Below are 7,817 nucleotides of genomic sequence, written 5' to 3'. Positions count from 1 at the left end.
AATTAGTCTTTACTCCCACAACCGATCTATTTAAGAGCACAGACCTGCCTGATAAAAGTCGTAGGAAATGCTGTAACCTAGTCCTTAAAAGGACTGCAATCACAACTATTCCCTACTCCCAAGCTATCTGTATATTTGTGCGAAAATTGGCTTGAAATTAACAAGGTATAGCGCACACAGCAACAGCGGTGCCGTCTAACACGCAGCTGCAGCAGTGAGAAAATGGTGGCGACGGGGAAAATGGCTGGGTCTTATAGGGCAAGGACATGTGACATACACTGCCAATCACACATGCCCTTGCTTGTGTGAAAAAAAGCACTTCGCTCCGTGTGTGCGCTGCTGATAGGCTGACAGATTGCACCACCCCACTGTAAATGCGGGAAAGAGAAAAAAAAATGGAGATCTTCATTGTTCCTGCAGAGATCCATCCCCTGCCCCTCCCCCCGCCCCGCTGTACACTCAAACTGCGTATTAACATTAATTTTCATCATTACTGAGAAAAAATCCAGTTATGATTTTGGTGCACGAACAGTTATCGAACATAACCTCGAACAGCCGAATTTTTCTCAAATTGTTCGTGTTTGCCGAACGGCTCGAACACCGCCCAAAACAGCTCGAATTTGAGATTGGCGAACAGCTCGAGTAGAACAACGCTCATCTCTAGTCACAACGAAGAAAATGTGGAGGAAGCGGGTTTCGATCAAACCACACAGAGGTCAGTATGTATACATGGCCTATATCCTCTTAGCACTGCTAAACTCTTTTTCTGACATAAAATGTGCACCCTTCTGTATGTCCTTGTATACCCTGGCTTTCCCTCCCCCATCCTCCTTCTCCCCCATTCTCCTTCAACTGTTACCTATGAAACCTCTGGCCTTAAGGAGGCCATATGCCTCTTTGTTTATCAAGCAAAATCAAAATGGGAGGAAGTCCAGCAATGGTCAGATGGAAGGAGGAGAAATGTTGGATATTTTTTATTTTTCATCTCCTCTTTCCATCTGACCATTGCTGGCCTTCCTCCTATATTGATATTGCTTGTTAAGCCTGGGTGTAGGCCCAAGATCTCTGTCCGTCCACCGCACCTACTCCTCTTGGACCTTGTGCACCTTGTCTACTAACTGGTGAGCTGATCCACCCATTTTATTTGACTCTTATGTTTATACATGAAACACTATGTAATTAATCTACAAGCTGACATCATTTTGCTTATGTCTTTATATTGCAAGCCTGACTGTGGCTGATGGTCGATCATACAGGTTTGCTAGTTCGCTATATGTTATGTTCTGTGACAAAAAGTAGTAAAGGGAGAATTGGTTAAAAAATGTCTAATGCCGGAGCTGTTTCTTTATTTCTCACCAATTACAGAGCCTTGCAGACAAAATGGACAGCAGATACAAGAAAGAAGATGCTGGCAGCTGGACTCTACAAACGCCACTCTCTGCAGGACCCACTGCTGGTGGGCTTCGCCAACTATTTACTGCACACCTTGGGGGTGAGACACTTCAGACAGGAAGTTGAGGATGTCGCCAGGTTCCTCTTTTACATGAACCCCAAGGTTGCCAATCTGGACTTTGTAAAAGATGTAGAAAAAGTCAACTCCTTCTTTACAAAGCTGAATCTGGCAAATCAGACCATTTTCAACTACCTAAAACACGTGCGTAGGTTCATGACTTACAATGTGAGAGCCTCCAACCTCTTTGAAAAAAAACGCGCACTGTTTAGGTCATGTGAGTTTTTTATGACCGTGACCGAGGACATACAAAAGAGGTTGTCAAAGGGAATATCAAGAGAAGTTGTCAGCAAAAGGTGGGTTATTAGCTAATATTTATATTGAAGTAATAGGAAATTATGGATAATGTAAAATCTAAATGTATATATCTTCTCCTCCATATAATTTCCCTCAACCTTAAAACACTGCTTGGTAATTACCAAGAAATACAATATTGACACCTGCAGCCGGGCAATGCAATTACCAATTGTCAATTAGCAATCTGACACTTATTTGGAGGTCTGTATTAGGTATAATGCATATTAGTGTCTGCTCATGATATATTTATATTACTCCCTTATATAGCGCCATTAATTCCACAGCACTTTACAGACATCATCATCACTGTCCCCATTGAGGCTCACAATCTAAATTCCCTATCAGTCTGTGGAGTGTGGGAGGAAACTGGAGGAAACCCAAGCAAACACGGGGAGAACATACAAACTCCTTGCAGAAGTTGTCCTTGGTGGGATTTAAACCCAGGTCCCCAGCGCTGCAAGGCTGCAGTGCTAACCACTGAGCCACCGTATATAGTGCTAACCACTGAGCCATATATGTGTTAATGCTACCATAGGTGGCCCTGTGGTTTGTGCAGCTTGACTCTTGGTGGTGTTTATTTAGTGTATGTGTATCTTATACCATGTGATTATGTTAAAGAGTTCAAGTGGTTAATTATAACTCCCCTTATTTGATGCATACACTCTGCATAATTGCTTGATTGTTTCTGGGGCATTGACACTTTATTGTATCCCCCTGAACACTCAGCAGTTTGGGGTATTTCCCATATACCACTTACCTTGGCAGTTAATTCCCTGAATCTACTGTATTTGGGCCGTCCTTCCGTGTATATTATTTCCTCCCATGTTTTGCTCTCTCCCATTACACCATATTGATCATGAATGTTTTGAATTGATTTTAATGCTTTGCTTTGTTTCTATTTGTAACATAATAATCTCTGATTTCCCTTCATTGTGTTGTGTGCTCTCTATTATACTATGCAGCCTTTCCTCTCCTTTTGTAATTCATTGTTTGAATAGTGAGTCGCACCCCTTGTTTTTGGTCCCCTTCATTACCTTATTACATTTTTTTGTTACACTTTTTTCTTCTTAGGAGATCTCATAACCCTCATACACTTAGTATTGAAGTAGATATTTTTTATATATTTGTACTGTGTGGCTTGTATATACTGTAATATTCTATTATTAATTTTATGTGTAGGTACAAATTACACCTCAGGAGTGCCGGAAGATCCTGGATGTGGCAAAGCAATCGTTTTTAAAGTGTCTTCAAGCTGCCAAAGATGGATGTCTGCGTCAAAGCAGCCAGCTGGAAGTGATTTACTATCTACAGGCCCTGGAGGTCCTGAGGCATCTGCAGAGACCTGGGGTCGTACAGAACATGACTGTAAGTGCCTCTCTTCTCTTTATTCACTACTCATACTCATTTTTAGTTTACTCTTCTTTATGTCTAACCTTTGGTCTCTTCATCCTTAGGTGTCTGAGTGGAAGGAGAGGATTAGCCACACGTATGATGGGGAAGACCTCGTTGTTATCGGTGTAAAGTTACACAAGACCGCTACACAGCAAGTGGCCACATTCGTGCTGACTAAGGAAGAAGAAATGGTGAGATTTACTTATTCTCCTTATTAATCTGATTTAATACATGATGACACATTTCTATTTTACTATAACTATTATTTCCTTTTGTTTTATTTCTAGTGGTTCAGAGTCTACTATGAAAGAGTCAGACCAAAGCTTGTGAGGAAGAAATAAAAAGCACATTATCATTCTTCAATAGTTAATGTAGTGCTATGTATTTTTTTTCTGTATTCCTTTCTAGGTAGGATGGCAGTGGTAAAAACTGTTCTGGGCTAATATGATAGATCCCCTATTAATCACTGATCAGTTGAGCACCAATCAGATGGGCAGCACCCAAAATATGCAATGAATGGCGCTCAGAAGTAGTGATGGGCGAACCCCTGACTGTTTGTGTATGGCAGGTTCAGCCAAACGCCGAACAGTTTATTAAAACTTCAAGCTCGGGTATCAGAAGAGTACCCCAGCCTGAACACAGACCCCATTCATGTGAATGGGGGACCGCAACACCCCTGTTATCATTCTTCAATAATAAATGCAGTGCAATGTATTTTATTTTTTCTGTATTCCTTTCCAGGTACAAACTTCCGGTTATCTCAAGTCAACTTGTGAGGAGGGTATGTGAGACATGGACTCTCCCAAACTATTCAGACTCCGAGAAATGTCTCTTTGCAAAATATCTTGCGCACACCAATATGACGGCAGAAAGGACGTATAGAGAGAAGACCCTGACGGACATATGCCATGCATACAAGCTGGTGGCACAGGCAGGGAAAGAAGCCAGTGATGAGCCTCAAGCCAGCACTTCAAGGTGATAGATTGTGGGTAGTAAATTCATATACGCTCTGTAATATCACATTGTTATTTTTCTTTAGCTGTGTCCCAGGTATGAAAAGCTATTTAGGTCTTCATATCTACTATAACATTAAACTTTGATTCTTTGAACATTAAACCTCCACCACTATGTTTGGCAGTTACAAAAAAAGTAAAATATAAGGTTTTACTAACTTTTCGTTAGGGATGCCGAAGCCTGCACTACCCAGGAGGAAGACCGCAGGGAAGAGGACCGAAGACTCCAAGTGGACGAGACTGACCAAGAGGAAGATGGTAGCGAAGAGGAGCAAACTAGTGAACCGGATGAGATCTGGACTACAAGGTGAATACGTCAAAATGATAACCCTGTCTATAGCTAGTTTGTGCAGGCATCACCTGATTGTATGCTAATGGTCATTTTATTCATATACCCATCTAATTATCTTTTTTCAGAGCAAGATCACCCTCTCCCCAGCTCAGGACAACGAGGTCCCAGAGAAAGAGGATGGGGCAGGACAGGAGCCCCTCAAGGTAATTAGTGCTCACTGTCTGACATTAGTAATTGGAAAATACAATAAAAAAACTCTCAAACAGTCTGATCTCATAAGGTTGTAATTTCAGTCTTCATTTTTTTTGTCTTTTAAAGGCATGAAGATCCAAGAGACAGAAGGAGGGACACACTACCAAAACGTGTTCCCATCGTCTACCTACGTCACCTTGATGAGGACACTGCCCAAACCTGTGGACACTCTGTAATATCACATTGTTATTTTATTTTTGTTAGCCGTGTCCCAGCTATGAAAAGCCATTTAGCTCTTCATCACTACTATAACATTAAACTTTGATCCTTTTCACATTAAACCTCCACCACCATGTTTGTCAGTTCCAAAAAAAATACACTTTTCACAGCCCTGGTACTTCCATACATAGCTAGGTATTTGTAACATGCTAACTTTTTAATCAATTATGAACCTAGCCTTGACATTTTAGTGTCACCATGACTCAACAATCATCCGGGCAAATCAGTGACCTCTTAAAAACATTAGCATTTTGAGAACTCAAACATCTAGGAATGTGGACTTAGTATGGCAGTGTATGTTTTAATACTACTTTGCTTCTAAATACAGTAAAATATAAGGTTTATTAACTCTTCCTTAGGGATGCCAAAGCCTGCACTGCCCAGGAGGGAGACCGCAGGGAAGAGGACCGAAGACTCCTAGTGGACTAGACTGACCAAGAGGAAGATTAGTGAACCGGATGAGATGTGGACTACAAGGTGAATACATCAAAATTATAAACCTGTCTATAGCTAGTTTCTGCAGGCTTCACCTGATTGTATACTAATGGTCATTTTATTCAGATACCCATCTAATTATCCAAAATCTCCCTCTCCCCTGCTCAGGATAATGAGGTTCCAGAAATAGTGGATGGGGCAGGACAGGAGCCCCTCAAGGCACAGATAGTACTCACTGTGTGACATTAGTTATTGGAAAATAAAAAAGCAAAACCCTCAAACTGTTTATCCTCATGAGGTTGTAATTTCAATCTTCATTTTTTTTTGTCTTTTAAAGGCATGAAGATCCAACAGACAGAAGGAGGGACACTGCCCAAATGTGTTCCCATCGTCTCCCTACATTGCCTACACTCTGCCCAAACGTGTACCAGTCGTCCTACCACGTCACTCGGATGAAAAAGATACATTTCCATTATATTTCTCCTTTACCGTTATAATCCATTTCTATTCTTCTCCGTCTATCTTTCGATCTTATAAAGAATAACCTACAGCGTGCCAAGGTAAAGTTGTGTCTTATTCCATCTTAGAAGAGAATAGATGTTCTGACATTTCAGCATCTCACACAGCAATCTCATGCTGGAACATAACAGTGTGAGTCGGTGTGATGCCACAACATGGATCCTCTCCAATGATGGAATAAAAATGCTACATTGATGTTACTTTACCATGGAGTACTTAAGGTTATCCCTTGTGTCTTCTGTTAGGAGTCCTGATTTTAACCCCTGCCTGCTGGCACCATTTCTCTGTTTAATGGTTGTGCTGCTCTATTCCGGTGACTATTTATTATCCATCATCATTTTTTTCTTTACTTTTAGCATATTTAACATTATTGATGGCAATGTTCAGGAGCAGTTTTTGCAGCCACAGTTTTCTCTTTAGGTGTCAGCCATGCCCCCTAAGAGCTAGTGTTCACACCTAGACAATGGGAATGTTTTTCTATTGTTCTCAATGGCCATCATTACAGAGACTGATCATATTGGTCAAGGGGTCTCAGTTTTCTGTGTAAAAGGCCAGATCAGAGTCTAATTGCTCAGACTGCTCTTGGCGATCCAGTGTAGCTCTGCTCTCTCTACAGGACTGATCTCCATGGACTGCTTTGCTCTGTCTACGGGACTGCTTTGTCCAACCTGCTTTTTACTTTTAGCTCGTTTTTGATTTGTTTACATACAGCTTTTTTAAAATCCATCTTAACCTTTTCATTTTGTATCTCTTTTCTTTTGTTCTAATTTTCAGGTTCAAGTATGGAATCCAAAGTGCACAACAGAACCCCGATGACCTGCCCGATCTGTTACAAGATAGATGAGAACCTGGCACCCACCTAAGAAGAAAATGCAAAAAAAACAGCAGCGAGGATGAGATCAAGGCTACCCTCGCACAAGCAAAGACAGATCTGGTTGCTGTGGCAGCAAAGGGCCTGGCCATTGAGTATAATGAGGTGGAGGAGCTGGTGTGTGACGGTGGGTGCCTGGAAAAAGTAATTGCATTTCTTAATGGACGTGGTTTTAAAATCATTAATCAGCCATGTCATACAAGAATGCCCCAGAAGAATGGCCATTGCGAGAAGGTTCCCAACATGAGGATAGAGGGACTCCTAACAGCTGAGATGACAACCGAAGAACAAGAAGATGCAACCTCAAAGGGAGATTGTGAAGATGCCACAGCCAAAAGAAGGAGCGAAACCAAAGAAGACACGGCCGGGCCACATGACGAAGATGAAGGAGAAGAAGAAGAATCACCGATGGAAACTGAAGCAGCAACAACTGAGCCCAATGTTGTCTGGAGCAATCCACTACGACTTAAAATGGCCGAGGCTGGGATGTACACGAGGCACTCTCTGGATTTGGAACCAATTGCTGGCTTTGCAAGATATTTATCAAAAACCTTGTAAGTCGTGAGATACAAGCAGGAGGTAGAGAACGTCGCTGTACTTCATGGACAAGGAGAAGCCTTCACTGAAGTTTATATATGACATCGAGAAGACCAATGACTATTTTGACAAACTATTGGAAATCGGAAACACTCACCAGACTGTCTTTAATTATATGAAAAATGTCAAGCGTTCATATATTACCTAATGAATGCAACATCCCTTCATCATAAAGACCAGGAGACATATGGAGCAGCGGGAATGTACCTCAGCCAGCTAGGAGGATTTCAGAAGAGGCTAAGCAAAGGAATCTCCAGGGAGAATATCTTGAAGAAGTAAGTGTAAAAGAATTAATAGGAAGAAAATGTACCTTGTTACTAGGAAGATAATGTGCCTTGTTACTTTATTCAAAGTAATTTGAATTTTTTATTTCCAGAGAAAACCACTTATTGGATGAGATGAAAAGACCAGACAAGATGC

General features: G+C 41.4%; 1 long non-coding RNA gene across 1 annotated transcript; it reads left to right on the top strand.

Moving 5' to 3' along the window:
- Nucleotides 1-1,388: 1,388 nt before the first annotated feature.
- LOC141213665 (uncharacterized) lies at nt 1,389-3,707 on the top strand. Its single transcript, XR_012283079.1, has 4 exons — nt 1,389-1,806; nt 2,987-3,172; nt 3,262-3,390; nt 3,487-3,707. It is a non-coding gene; the product is annotated as an uncharacterized lncRNA (long non-coding RNA).
- Nucleotides 3,708-7,817: the final 4,110 nt, after the last annotated feature.

This window comes from Phyllobates terribilis, unplaced genomic scaffold, assembly GCF_046119375.1.
Source record: "Phyllobates terribilis strain yellow unplaced genomic scaffold, ASM4611937v1 Scaffold_205__1_contigs__length_3507201, whole genome shotgun sequence".
NCBI classification, from domain to species: Eukaryota; Metazoa; Chordata; class Amphibia; order Anura; family Dendrobatidae; genus Phyllobates; species Phyllobates terribilis.
The sequence above is the reverse complement of the archived record's forward strand: the minus strand, read 5'-3'. Positions and strand labels throughout refer to the sequence as shown.